A 15,028-nucleotide genomic window follows, 5' to 3' on the forward strand; every position below is an offset into this window, starting at 1 on the left:
GCACAAAGTTTAGCACTAGGTCATGTCCGGTTGGGGTCAGCATAGATGGGGACCCATCTGCCGGCACCTCAAGGCTGTTGTTGTTAGCGATTTTCCTTTTTTGAGGTTCGTCCGCAATTTTGTATTCACGGAATTGCGATAAAACTTTGGAATCCTTATCAGTTAAGGCGGTAGCAAGTTTATGGACATCTTTGAAGTTATCACGCGTTTGTCTCATGAAAGTGCGCATACAATACGCCGTATCAAGGCAACCGCTGCAGGTCTAAAGAAATCCTATTCTTTTGGAAAGTAGATCAGCGATGCGACCATTAGCGCCGGCACCAGCGCATTTAATATGTGCACAATTGTCGCACAGCCAACATAGTAAATAGGAATCACCAACAATGGTGCCATTGTATTCGCATTTTTTGGCAGTGCACGGCACACTCATTTTGGTAGTTAAGAGATTTAACAAGGGAGAACGCCATAGTCGGGTTGGTGTCCTGACTATCTAATACCCGTAACTCAGCTAAAGGGAGTGCGAACGCTGTACTCGGGTTGGTGTCCCGACTAATAATCGTAACTCAGCTAAAGGGAGTGCGAGGGAGATAGATATATTAACTATTTTGATTGCGTATAACTTTTTAATGAATGGTCCGATTTGAAAAATGTCTTCTACATTTCGATAGGTATAAGTATACACAACAAAATTGCATTTATACTTCTCGGAATTCTTCAAAGATGTGGGCGCAGGACACATTTTAAAATCGTTAGTGGTCGATTAAGGGAGTTAGAGGGGGCGTGGCGCTCGGCTGAAATAAACTTGCGCTGCGTAAGAACTCCTAGAATCTGCATGCAAAAGGTCAATCTTCTAGCTTTTATAGTTTCCGAGATCTCAGCGTTCATACAGACAGACAGACGGACAGACAGACAGACGGACAGACGGACATGGCTATATCGAATCGGCTAGTGACCCTGATCAAGAATATATATACTTTACAGGGTCGGAAACGCTTCCTTCTCCCTGTTCCATACTTTTGCACGAATACAATATACCCTTTTACTCTACGAGTAACGGGTATAACTAGGTATTTACACCATTCCATTTCTTGTCAGATTTTAACATGTCAACTTTTTGGTTTCGCTCGAATAAAAGAGTCAAGTAGAAATATATTTCATGAAAATTAACAGTTGGATGTAGCCTAGCCTGTAGAGCTTCTGTCTCCCGACAAAAAGGACCGAGTTCGATCCCCGACCCACCATTTTTTTTTGTGACTCACAATAAAATAGAGATTCTATTTTACAATTTTGAAGATTAACTATTACTTTTGCGTTCGCCAATAAAAATTTTTGTCAAAGAAATGCTGGCTTAGGATACAACGATATTGACTATTATTTTTCAGGGACCGTAATAGTTATAAGTTAAAAGCTAAAAGTCATTGATTATTCCTAATAACGAATAATAATAATAATAACAATATTAACTGTTATTTTTAAGTTGTAATTGTCTCCCAACGATTTCAATTTTATCACCGACTTCAACCCTTTTTAAATTGCTCGGGAAAGTGATTAAGATACTTTTTAAAATACTGTCCAAGTATAAAATCAAGTCTACGGCATCTAGATGAATCTGAAAAATGCGTAATAAACTTTAAAGCCGTTGCGCACCGACTAAAACTCATTATTTTTTACTTTTTCTTTCTTTTATGGATTAAGGATACAAAAAAGCCATATATGAAGGGGTGAGAGCATGGCCTTAGAAATTTCATACAAAATAAGTCCACCCTAATGTACACACACACGAACAAAATAAATATATCAAAAAAATGCGTATTTTACACACACAGCCATTAGATACATATGTATATGCGTGTGTACGTTTGTGTGTGTGCATTGCAGCTGACTAAGGAATTGAGATTCGCTCAAATTCAAATTCAAGATAATACTGATATCCTTTTGCTAAAAGAATATTTCATTTACATTTTCACAACATACCTACTAAAGACATTTTGTAACCGATTTTTGTGAACTAAAATTCAAATCGCATTGATAATATTAAAATAACATTAAATATTTAAGCCAATTGATTCTCTTGCTCTTTATTACACGTGCTCATATTGTTTAAACAAATTCAAATGTTTAAACAATTTGATTCACGGCTTCCCCGCCCACCTGCCTTCCCTATCTAAATTACTATAAAATTCGACCCCTAAAATACGGTCAGTAGCAAATTCCACCCAGAACGGATTGACCTAAAAATCTAAAAAAATCAAATTAATTCGGAAATAATTAAGCGCACAGTGTGACGTAGAGATTTAAACAAAAAACGACCCCAAAGTGCCCCTAAAATCGATTTGTTTTTTTTTTAATTCTTTCTTTTGCCATTTCTCTGTTATAAATGTTGTTAAAATGGTTTAAAAATGTGATGTTCATAATCTTGTGGCATACCCGCAAATAACTACATTTAAATTTCTTGGAGATTCAGCATCCTTAAGCAAGTCCCCAATATTTTCAAAATTGGATAACCTAATGTTTGTATGTATGTTCTGCTGGCGCATGTATGCCCAGCGGGAATGTGAGAAGTCGGTTTTTGTGTTCTTGAAATCCTGTTCCTTTTTGGGTTGGGTTGGGTTTCTGAGTAGCATCGCTATCAGGCCACTTATGCGCTGTGTGATTTCTATGGCACTACGATTATAATTCTTTTAACAAAAAAATCACCAACTTATAATATTCAAAAATCCTATGATTTACACCAAAACCAAAAGACTTGTTCTCACATTTAGTTTTAATTTTTAGTATTTTTAAAATTCAAAGAAAAAATATTAATAATTGTTAATCAAAAAAATTAAACTATATAACTATTATCATAATGTCTATAATGATAATATTATTTTATTTTACTCAACATTTTTCAAATAATAATAAGAATGAATGTGGGATTCAACCAAATTATAGAGAAAAGCCGCGGTAAGACGATTAAAATATTTGATCACATTTATCAAGGAATTACATTAAATTGCAAAGAAAACTTTTGTTGTTTTCAGTGTTGGGACATACCTAGATACTTTTACCTAGGTACGTACCTAGGTACAATTTAGTGGTACCTTTTACCTTACCTAGGTATACAAATAATTGAGTACCTTTTACCTTACCTAGGTATTTATTTTTATATACCTTTGGAATTATTAAGGTACTTACATAGGTATTAAACATTGCTCTGATTTAAAATAGCCAAATCTGACTGCGACACTGTAGTATCGTTTCATTGTATCGTTTCGTTTCAGAATTGTAATAGTCGGAACGCAGCATTAATAATTCAGCCGTTCTATTGTTTGTTTTGTGAAGTTATAACTAATCGCAGTTTTTTTTTATATAATTTTGTGCACGTATGTATGTTCCCATCACTACATCAATTTATTTATGAAACCAAAGTGTATTTGGCGCGCAAAAATGCCGTATGTACGTAAACAAACGGCATATACATGCATATGCACAATATATAGTCAATGTTTCTACATACGGAATTTTTGCGCGCCAAATATGTACATGAGGGTTTCATAAATACATTAATGAAGTGATACGTGCATAAAATAATTCATGCCGCGTGGTTTAAAAATATATGCACAAAATTAAAACATTTAAATTTAAATGAAATGAAAAGATATTGTTTGATTAAGACGACTAAAAACTGAAAACTAGTCTTATTTTAAGTTTAAATGATTACATTGAACAAAACAAAAAAATTATAAAAAATAAAAAATACCTTATAAATACCTTTTACCTTTACCTAGGTACTGGGAAATTTAAGTACCTTTACCTTACCTAGGTATTTATTTTTGACAATACCTTTTACCTTACCTAGGTAAAAAAACACAGTACCTTTCCCAACACTGGTTGTTTTTAACATTTTTAAACATTTTCTGTGAAATAAAATAATTTGATCGTCAGATGGTGGCCTAAGCCATTTTTAAGTGTTGTTAAAATATAAAAATTCGTGTTGGTGGTATTGATAACACGAAAAATGCCTAATATACCTAAAATATACGTAACATTTAATGATTACGGTCCCTGAAAAGTATTGTTTAAACGAAATGTTTATTCGGTGCCAAAGTGTGACCAACTTTACAACGAAATTTACACCAAACTTATCTGCATTTTGTATGGTATTATCAAGAATATAATGCAGGGTCACATCGTTTTTAAAGTAGTTGGAAAAAGTGAAAAAAAGTGAAAATAGTTAATTTTAATCTAAAAAGCAATAAAAAGGTGAGTGATAAAATAAATTTTGTCTTTTTATAATCTTTATTTCAGCGTTACAAAGGTTAGTGTCACAGATATTTTCGCCATTAATAAATATACGCCTCCGGATGCTATCTTCAACACAAATTCTGCATTTCAGTGACACTTGAAATGTTTTTAATCTTTACCAGTGGTAAATGGTGTGAGGTGTTCATTAAATGGTTGCATAAATAGTACTTTAGTACTAACTTAGTTATTTAACTTAATCAAAATATTACATTTATTTCAGCCAGGCCGACTGAGACTTCTTGGGACCAGAAGTGTTGCGCCTGCGTTTGTCATATTTTATTTTTTCTTCTCATAGTTTTTTATATAGATACCCGACATAAAACAACTGAACAGAGGGTAAATGATCGGCCATGGCAAACCAGGCATAATTTCTGGAGAGATCCTTTAATTTTGTGCGGAGACCTAATAATGGTAGTAACTCTTATTATTACTCCTGGTCTTACATTCATATCTAAATTATTTTTGATATTTTCAGAAGACAGACAAGAAATGGATATCTAAGAACTGCATTCGGCCAAGCAAAACCCGGGAATGCTTCAGGCATTAAAAATTTGTAGTTCCAATGCTTCGATTGTAAATATTATTAATAAATACACAAACAAATATTACAAAAAACACGATTTTTATTGTGGAAAATCAGATACTGCAAAGCAGTGCAAAACCAAAACTGCGAGGGTCTAGAAAAACCAAAACTGGGAGGGTGTAGAAAAGCAGATATTGCAAGTGGAGGAAAACCATAACTGGGTACGTGTGGAAAATCTATAATGTGGGAAGTCGAAAAACCAGTGGATTTTGTCCTGCATTCTTCTGCCAGAGATCCAGATAGAAACCTCATTTCCCCCTTACTTTTTGTGTCACCCCCGTGTATTTTGAAACCAGAGATGGAAGAAATGTAAGGGGTGAATGAGGTTTTGTTCCTTCCGGTGGGTGTATGTGCATATGTATGTCCTGCTGTCGCAATTTAAGTGTGACCGCGCAAGGGGAAAATGAAAATACCACAGCCAAAAAAAATCGATTATATCGCAAATCTTAAGTAAACGTTAAATTTTAAAATATCGGTATACCTTACAGAAATCCCATTAAGCTGAATTTTACAGTAGAAATTTTCCTTAAAATTGCTTCTGTTTTTTTAAATGCAAAAGACCGATCAGCAAACTATTTATTAGTTTTCAAATGTTGAGTTATTGACAAACTTTGGATTTGTAAAAAACAAAAACAAACAATGATTTGCTCTGCTATGTACACACACACGCACAAAATAAATATATCAAAAAAATGCGTATTTTACACACACAGCCATTAGGTACATATGTATATGCGTGTGTACGTTTGTGTGTGTGCATTGCAGCTGACTAAGGAATTGAGATTCGCTCAAATTCCAATTCAAGATAATACTGATATCCTTTTGCTAAAAGAATATTTCATTTACATTTCCAAAACATATTTACATAAGACATTTTGTAACCGATTTTTGTGAACTAAAATTCGAATCGCATTGATAATATTAAAAGAACATTAAATATTCAAACCAATTGATTCTCTTGCTCTTTATTACACGTGCTCATATTGTTTAAACAAATTCAAATGTTTAAACAATTTGATTCACGGCTTCCCCGCCCACCTGCCTTCCCTATTATTAATATAATTCTAATCATGGTGAAAAATTAATGTGAAAACAAAAATACTGAAACAAAATATCAATGATAAAATGCAGTAATTTGGAATTGCCTTTCTTGATGTCTTTTCTTAAATTAGTCAAATACATAAAGCAAAACATGGCTCCGCATATTTGTTTCCCTTATAATAGTTGTCTACTGTGGATACCTTCCAAAAACCCCCCGGTAGCAAATTCGCCAAGAGTATTTGGTTTGTAATAGTTTAAATAAATAGTTTAAAAATTGCATCTTTAAAAAACAAAAAATAGAAATAGAAAATAGAAATAGAAAATGTAGAACGAGGTAGCAAAGCCAATATCAACAGGATTTTTTTTAAGGGACCGATGAAATAAAATTAAGCCTAAAATTATCCTATCTCTGGCATTCATTTTTTTAAAATAAGAATTGGAGACATTAATTTTTTTTAACTGTGTTAAACATCCCATCATATTTTGAAGCGGTTGTAACATTTCAAGGCGAACTTAAATTAAAAATATTCCCTCAAATTTTTTATATCTTAATCAAAATTATCATATTGGTTGTTGGAGAGGTATGTAAAACGTTTAGCAATTTTTTTAAGAATACAAGTTTTTTTCCAGAGTTAAACGCTAATCGATTTGGAATTGAATTACAAACTTAACGCGGCGTGATAATCCATATTCTGGCAGTTTTTTGCTTTGTTTTCGATAAAGTACTGCTTTGAAATTCATATTTTTGCACTCTTAATTCATACAAAAAAATGCATAAATTTATCTGGGGACAGCAATAGTCAAAACTCTCCGAAATTGAAAAAGAGTTTAATATTTTTAACATGTAAATTTAGTCAAATTCGTATCCTATCTATTTTTTTCTTAAAGAAATTTTTTTTCAAATAATGTTTCTAGGCTTTAATGGCAATGGATTGGGAATTTAATTACATGCTCAACCCAGTATGACATTCTATATTTAAATATAATAAAGACTATTCAAAATACTAATGTTTTGAATGAAATTAGTGTAAGGATTTGTGTCGAAAAAGGAATCTGTTTGTTTCTGTTTTGTCCATCTGTTAACTTATGCAAACAAACCATAATAATTTTAAAAAGATTTAAAAAAGACACATGTTTTTTAAGTAGTTTTCAAAGGACAAAATATTTTTGTTTTTACGGATATCAAGGGAAAAAGTTCTGATAAAATCTTTTCTCGGTTTATAGAATAAAAATTAGGAATTTTTTAAAATTAAAATAAGTACCAAAGATAAAGCAATGCTTAATTTTCAATTTTAATTTCCGCAGGCGAAGCTGCGGGCTACAGACCCTGCTAGTTATTAATATAATTACACTGAGCAGCATTTTTAATGCTTTTTAAATTTACCTCGACGAATGCTATATTTTTATATTCGTTATGAATTCCGAAGTTGGAAAACCTTTAAAAACACAGGGCATCAATACTACTACTATTTTGTCCGCAGCCGTATGCTTTTATGATTTTTGACTATGTTTTCTAAAATTTGTTTCTCCCTTAATAAAAATCCTAAAATTATTCTAGGTATGGTGTTCGAAAGATAAAGAGTGTATCTTTTAAAAAACTTTAACATCGAATCAAACCATGAATCCGTTTGCCTCTGAGAGCTCCGGAAAGTTGGCAAATTTCAGCATTTTTCGAACTTTGAGGTCCTTTTGCTAAGAATCCTTGCGTCGGTGAACTTTTTGGAAAACGCAGTTTAGCTTGGGAATTCACAACGAATCCAAAAATATAGCATCCATCGAGGTAAATTTTTGATGCTGCATAGTATTATAATCAAGGTGAAAAATTAATAGAAACAAAAATACTGAAACAAAATATCAATGTTAAAATGCAGTAATATCGAATTGAAGAAAATCAATTCCTTTTTTTTTAATTAGTCAAATACATAAAGCAAAACATTGCTCCGCATTTTTGATTCCCTTATAAGAGTTGTCTACTATGGATACCTTCCAAAAACCCCCCGGTAGCAAATTCGCCAAGAGTATTTGGTTTGTATTTACCCATGTGCATAAAATAAGCTTTGCTACATTCTTAGGTAACTAATTAATTATCAAGAATTAACATCTTTACAAAGAGTAAACATAACTCGGTTTAAATAATTTAAAAATTGCATCTTTAAAAAGCAAGAAATACAGGGGCAATTAACAAAGGAGAAAAGGTAGAACAAGGTAGCAAGGCCAATATCAACAGGATTTGTTTTGAAGGACCGATGAAATAAAATTAAGCGTAAAATTATCCTATCTTTGGCATTCTTTTCAAAAATGTCCACTTAAAGGCGATACTATTGGTTCAACTTTTTAAAATAAAAATTGGAGACATTAATTTTTTTTTAACTGTCGAAGGATAAACATCCCATCACATTTTGAAGCCGTTGTAACATTTCAAGGCGAACTTACATTAAAAACATTCCCTCAAATATCTTAAATCTTAATCAAAATTATTATATTGGTTGTTGGAGAGCTATGTAAAACTTTAAGCAATTTTTTTTAAGAAAACAAGATTGTTTTCCAGGGTTAAACGCTAATCGATTTGGAATGGAATTACGAACTTAACGCGGCGTGATAATCCATATTTTGACAGTTTTTGCTTTGTTTTGGACAAAGTACTGCTTTGTAATTCATATTTTTGTACTCTTAATTCATACAAAAAAAATAGAAAAAAGGGATATTTTCACAGCATTTAACTATTGTTAATATAGAAACTATGAGATATAGACGTTCGATCGGCACGCGCTTTTACTCTGATCAAGGTACGCACAAAAAAATACGATTTGGAAAAATTGTTGTCAATAGCTTTTACACTGTGCGAAATATCTTGAATAATAATATACAAAAACGAGGACGGAAGCTAACTTCGGCAAGCCGAAGTTTTAATACCCTTGCAGATTTCACGAATGAAAACTTGACTAAAATTAATAAAAAATTAATAAAAAAAATAAAAAACATGAATTAATAAAAAACCAAATATTCTATAATTGAAAAAAATTAAAATTTAAAATTGTTCACCCTATTGTTCCTATCGGCACGCACTTTTACCCTGATCAAGGTACGCACAAAAAAATACGATTTGGAAAGTTTCATGGGAATAGCTTATATTTTGCGCGAAATATCCTGAAAAACGTAAAATTTTGACCGATTTCACCCTATTGTTCCTATGGGAGCTATAAGATATAGATGTCTGATCGGCACGAGTTACCGTACCGGTACCATCGACTATGCCACCGCCTAAATAAAAAAAATAAATAAAATTATTCCGTTTGGAACTACCAAAGAGAACACAGCTAGTGTTAATTCAATTCGCATTTAAATATTGGATGACCAAGAAGCCCCCCTTTAACCACTTCATACTATAACTGGCGCAGCCGGACCTATCAGCCGGAAGGAGAAAGGACACACATACCCGGAGGACTGAGAGGACCGAGATGAGGAAGTCAATTATTTTTGTAATCTATATACAACAGTAAGTCAAAAGTGATGTGATGGAAGTGAGGTGTGTGGTAATAGAAAAGAAAAGGTGTACAGATGTAATAACAACAACAAAGAACATTGGCAAAAAATAAATTAAATTAAATAATGTGGAATGTGAATCTTGTGCGACGCAACCTGGCGACCTGCAACGTCGTCGAACCATTTAGTTCGACGGATTGAGTTGCAAGTAAGATGTTCGAAGGTTCGATGTTGGACGCGACTGGCGACCTTCAACGTCATCGAACCATTTAGTTCGACGGATTGAGTTGCAAGTAAGATGTTCGAAGGTTCGATGTTGGACGCGAACAACAAACATGTAACTTAGGAAAAGAAACCCAGGTCGCTGGTTGAATACTCTGCATGTCAATAAATGAAAAAGAAAAGATTATAAAAGAAATATCTATTGCAAGTGACTGTCCGCTCGTGGCTGGAATAAATGCATCGCGCAGGAATTCCAGTTAGCTTCAGCACAGTGCAAAAAATGAGAAAGTGTGAAAGAAAAAATTGTTTATTAGTTGCTGCCATTAGTACAACTGCATCGCGCAAGGGTAACCGATGGACAACGTAAAATAGAAAAAAATATAGTAAACAGACAGGGAAATCCCAAGACCACTGCATCGCGCAAGGGTATATGGTGAATCTCAAAGTTAAATAAAAGAAGGAATAAATTATAACACATACAAGAAGAAATTTTGCCATATCGGAAACCACTGCATCGCGCAAGGGTGACGGTTATGCAATAATAATAGAATATATATATGTTACAAAAATACAAGGGAACCCGATACCACTGCATCGTGCAAGGGTATGGAGGGTGAAAAGAAAATTAAGAAACACATACACAACACTTCCAACACAGTACAAAAAAAAATTTTTTAGTTAATAAAACAATTGAACAAATGATAATAACAAAATTTAACAGATAAAAGACACCGACACACACCTCACTTCTAAGGAAAAGGAATTATTAAAGACGCATCAGGAAAAAGCTAAGAAAATACATAATACAATATATACAGATATATCAACATACACATATACCATAGAATAAGCATAAACAAAAAAAAAAATAAAAGTTAAAGGAGTAAACAAAAGAGAATTGTAAATGTCAAAAATTAGCAAAGTCAAAGAGTCACTTAGACCCCTGACTAGAAGTAAAGTTATAAAAAAGGCTACCAGTTTGCCAACGATAGTTGAACAGTTAAATTTTGAGCCCTCAACTTCTGGAGCAGTGCAGAACAGGGAAGCTAATACAACGGCGCATCAGGACAATTTAGGAATGCAACAGGCAACATTTGAGATGTTAGGTACTGTGAAAATTTCCGACGTGATCCGGTCGATGCATGTTTTTATGGGGGAAAAAGAAAGGATAAACGAGTTTATCTTAAACGCGGAAGAGATTCTTTTAATGATTAGAGGAATGGATCAAACACCTATGGGATTAATGATCCTTAGGCAAATAAGGAATAAAATCCAAGGAAAGGCCGATGACATTTTGGTAAAATCAAATTGTGGATTAAATTGGGATGAAATTAAAAGAATTTTGATAGCCCATTTTGCAGACAAGAGGTCAGAACCTGATTTACTGAGGGAGTTAAACCATTTGGAAAATAAAAAATTAACAGTAGAAGTATTTTACTTAGAGATATCTGATGTACATAAGGCATTGTGTAATGTTATAGACAGGACAGATACGAACCCCATCGCAATCCAGGCGAAGAAAAAGTTATATGAGGAAACGTGTCTGGAGGCGTTCGTAACGGGTCTTAAAGGCAATTTAGGTAGTGCCGTTAGGGGAAGAGTTCCGAAGACGCTCTTGGAAGCATACGAGATAGCGGTTAAGGAGAGAGACATTTATTACCGGTCTAAAGAGGTACCCAGGAACAATAATTTTAGTATGGCAGGGGGTTATAACAGGCAGAACTTTGGATATAATAGAAACAGAGGATACAATAACAACTTTAACAGAGATAATGAAGGATATAGGCAACAAGGAGGATACAATAGGAACCCCAGGTGGAATAAGGAAGGAAATAGGAATAGAGGATATGACAATCAGTCGACCTCTAACTCTTCAGGGTATAATAAAAAAGCAATAATGCCAAAACAAGAAATTGCAGAATGCTCAACAACTGGGCCTAGAAGTGCCAAAAGATGGCAGTCAGGGCAATTAAATACAGTAGAAAGAGAGGAGGAGCAGGAGTTGAATAACATTGAGGACGAAGGAAATTTTTGCCAGAATGCCTCAAAAAACAGACAGGGTATATAAGGAAGGATACCCATCAGGCGACATTACCATACGTAATAGTTAAAGTAAATAACGAAAAAGAACTAAAATTATTAATAGATTCGGGAGCTACAAACTCGTATTTAAATCCTGCAATGGTTAGTAAAGATCAACAGCAAAAATTGAAAGAAAACTTTGTAGTTAAAACTCCAATAGGGAGTCATAAAATAAACAGTTATATAAAGGATGTTGAGCTGCAGGAAATTGCAAAAGGGGAATCGTTTGATTTCTTTTTATTTCATTTTCATTCCTGGTTTGATGGATTATTGGGAATGGACATATTAATTAAGTTAGGTGCAAGTTTAGATTTAGAAAATCTCGTATTAAGAACCAAGACAGGGACAGCTAAAGTTCATTTGAAGCCCAATAGGACCACTGACATACATATTCTGGAGGAGGCGACTAAAACAATTGTCACCTTACCAGTTTCAGTAAACAATGGGTCATTTTTGATACAAACGACACTAGTGGAAGAAGGGTTAGAAATAACTGGTGGAATTTATTATGCAAAGAAGGGACAGGCCGACCTAGAAGTTGTCAATTTCACAGGAAAAGAAAAGAAATTATACCTGGAAAAGCCGTTGGTTGTCACTGCATATGATCCCAAAGATTATGTAGAAATCGAAATGCTAAGACCATTTAAACAGGAGTATGTATGCAGGGAGATAAACACAATGGAATTAGCTGGGGGTGATGCAGGACATGCAAAATTGGATATGTCCCATCTAAATACAGAAGAGGCGGCAAGCCTTAAAAAACTGTATTCGGAATTTCCAAGTATTTTTCACACAAAGGGAAATCAACTGACATTTACCAATGCGGTAACTCACTCAATTCCGACAACGGACGATATTCCTATCTATAAAAAGCCATATAGATATGGATTTAAACAAAGAGAAGAAATAAAGAATCAGATACAGGAATTGTTCGAACAGGAAGTTATTAGACACAGTCACTCACCTTGGAGTGCACCAGTTTGGCTAGTACCAAAGAAGATGGACCTGTCAGGAAAACAAAAGTGGAGATTGGTGGTAGATTTTAGGAAGTTGAATGAGAAGACAGTGAAGGATAGGTATCCGATGCCAGTAATTGGCGAAGTACTCGATAAACTGGGAAAAGCCATGTATTTCTCGGTATTAGATTTAGCTAGCGGATACCATCAGATTGAGATGGAAAAACAAGACATTCCAAAAACAGCATTTACAACAGATAACGGGCATTTTGAATATGTAAGGATGCCATTTGGATTGACAAATGCTCCAGCGACGTTTCAACGAGTGATGAATAACCTGATGGGAGAGTTGGTAGGCAAGATTTGTCTGGTCTACATGGATGACATAATTGTGTATTCCCCGTCCCTACAAAGTCACATGCAAGATTTGAGGACAGTTTTTAAGAGGATAAGTGGAGCAAATTTTAAACTTCAAACAGACAAATCTGAATTTTTAAAGAAGGAGATAGAGTATTTAGGGCATGTAGTGACACAGGAAGAAGTCAGACCAAACCCAAAGAAGATTGAAGCCATAAAGCTTTTTCCTTTGCCCAAAACACCAAAGGAAATAAAATCATTTCTTGGACTTATTGGCTATTACAGGAAGTTTATAAAAGATTTTGCAAAAATAACGAAACCATTAACTAAGAGACTAAAAGGAAAACAACAAATAATCATAGATGAGGAGTATACAAAAACTTTTGAATATTGCAAGACGTTGTTATGCAATGATCCATTGTTGAGATATCCAGATTTTACAAAACCCTTTATCTTGACCACAGATGCTAGCAATTTTGCTATTGGTGCAGTGTTATCACAAGGAGCAATGGGAAGTGATCGACCAATCGCATTTGCAAGCAGAACGTTAAATGAGGCTGAAGTAAATTATTCCACAGTAGAAAAAGAAATGCTTGCCATAGTTTGGGGCATAAAACACTTCAGACCGTACTTGTTCGGTCATAAATTCACAATAGTCACAGATCATCGCCCACTAACTTGGCTCATGAGATTTAAAGAACCAAATTCCAAGTTGGTGAGGTGGAAGCTGCAACTATTGGAATATGACTACGAGGTGACTTACAAAAAGGGGTCACAAAACGTCGTGGCAGACGCCTTGAGCAGAATTGAACTACAAGTTCATAACAGCGAACTAGAGTCAACTCAGGCTACTTGTGCGGCCTATACAAGTGAACTGGAATTAAGTTGCATTCATGTGGCAGAGAAGCCACTGAATGACTTTAATATCCAGTTAATATTTGAGGTTGGGTCGACACCAGGCAGAACAGTGGTGACACCTTTTAGGAATAAGACAAGAAGGACGATAACAGAAAAAGAATTCACAAAAGAGGAAATTGCTAAAATTCTTAGGGAGGTGCTTAAACCATACAGGTTGTGTGCGATATACACGTCAGATGAAATTTTTAAAAAGGTAGAAGAAGAAGAAGAAGAAGAAGAAGAAGAAGTTTCAGAGTTATTTTTGCAGGAGCAAACTGTATAAAGCAGTACGATGTCTTACCTTCATGCGGGAAATAACAGACATTAGTGAACAAAGAGAAGAAATAGAAAGGTATCACACTTCAGGGAATCATAGGGGAATAGATGAAACGTTTTGGAAAATGAGACGTGACATTTATTTTCCATTTATGAAAAACCGAGTAACACAGGTCATTAATGCATGTGAAACTTGCCAGACATTGAAATATGATCGGCAACCGCAAAGGGTGGTATTTCAAAATACGGAAACCCCGTGTAAGCCACTTGATATCGTTCATACGGACTTATATACAATCAACAAAAACTACGTAATAACAATAATAGACAAGTTTTCAAGGTTTGCTGTGGGATACACTATACCGGCAAGGGACAGTTTAAATATTGTTAAATCAATAAAGAAGTTCATAAGTCAGTACGGCGTTCCTAAAAAGATCATATGTGACCAAGGCGCAGAGTATGCCTCGGCACTATTCAAGGATTTCTGTAGGCAGTACGGAATTGAATTGCATGTGACGTCGTTTCAACAATCGTCCAGCAATTCACCGGTTGAAAGGCTTCATTCAACACTGACAGAAATTTATAGAATAATTATGAAAACAAGGAAGGACTTAAAACTAGAAAATGAGCATGAGGAAGTTTTAGATGAAGTTTTCCTAACTTATAATAACTCAATACACTCCAGTACGAAGTTGAAGCCGTTCGAATTATTCTCGGGGAGAACACACGTTTTTGAACGGGAAATTAATTTCGATACGGAGCATGAGTACTTAAGGAAGTTAAATGCGTATCAGGAGGAAATGTATAAGGAAGTTAAGAACAGGTTGGAAAGACAAAAACAGGA

The 15,028-nt window shown here is 34.3% G+C and overlaps 1 protein-coding gene and 1 long non-coding RNA gene across 4 annotated transcripts in view; one reads left to right on the forward strand and one right to left on the reverse strand.

Annotated features, from left to right (window-relative positions):
• The window catches only part of LOC108069518 (aminopeptidase N), a 502,889-nt gene that overhangs the window by 144,156 nt on the left and 343,705 nt on the right, over nucleotides 1-15,028 (reverse strand). The window lies entirely within an intron of this gene.
• Nucleotides 4,162-4,840, forward strand: LOC138912887 (uncharacterized). Its single transcript, XR_011418433.1, has 3 exons — nucleotides 4,162-4,245; nucleotides 4,508-4,698; nucleotides 4,763-4,840. It is a non-coding gene; the product is annotated as an uncharacterized lncRNA (long non-coding RNA).

Source organism: Drosophila takahashii, chromosome 3L (assembly GCF_030179915.1).
Source record: "Drosophila takahashii strain IR98-3 E-12201 chromosome 3L, DtakHiC1v2, whole genome shotgun sequence".
Classification (NCBI taxonomy): domain Eukaryota; kingdom Metazoa; phylum Arthropoda; class Insecta; order Diptera; family Drosophilidae; genus Drosophila; species Drosophila takahashii.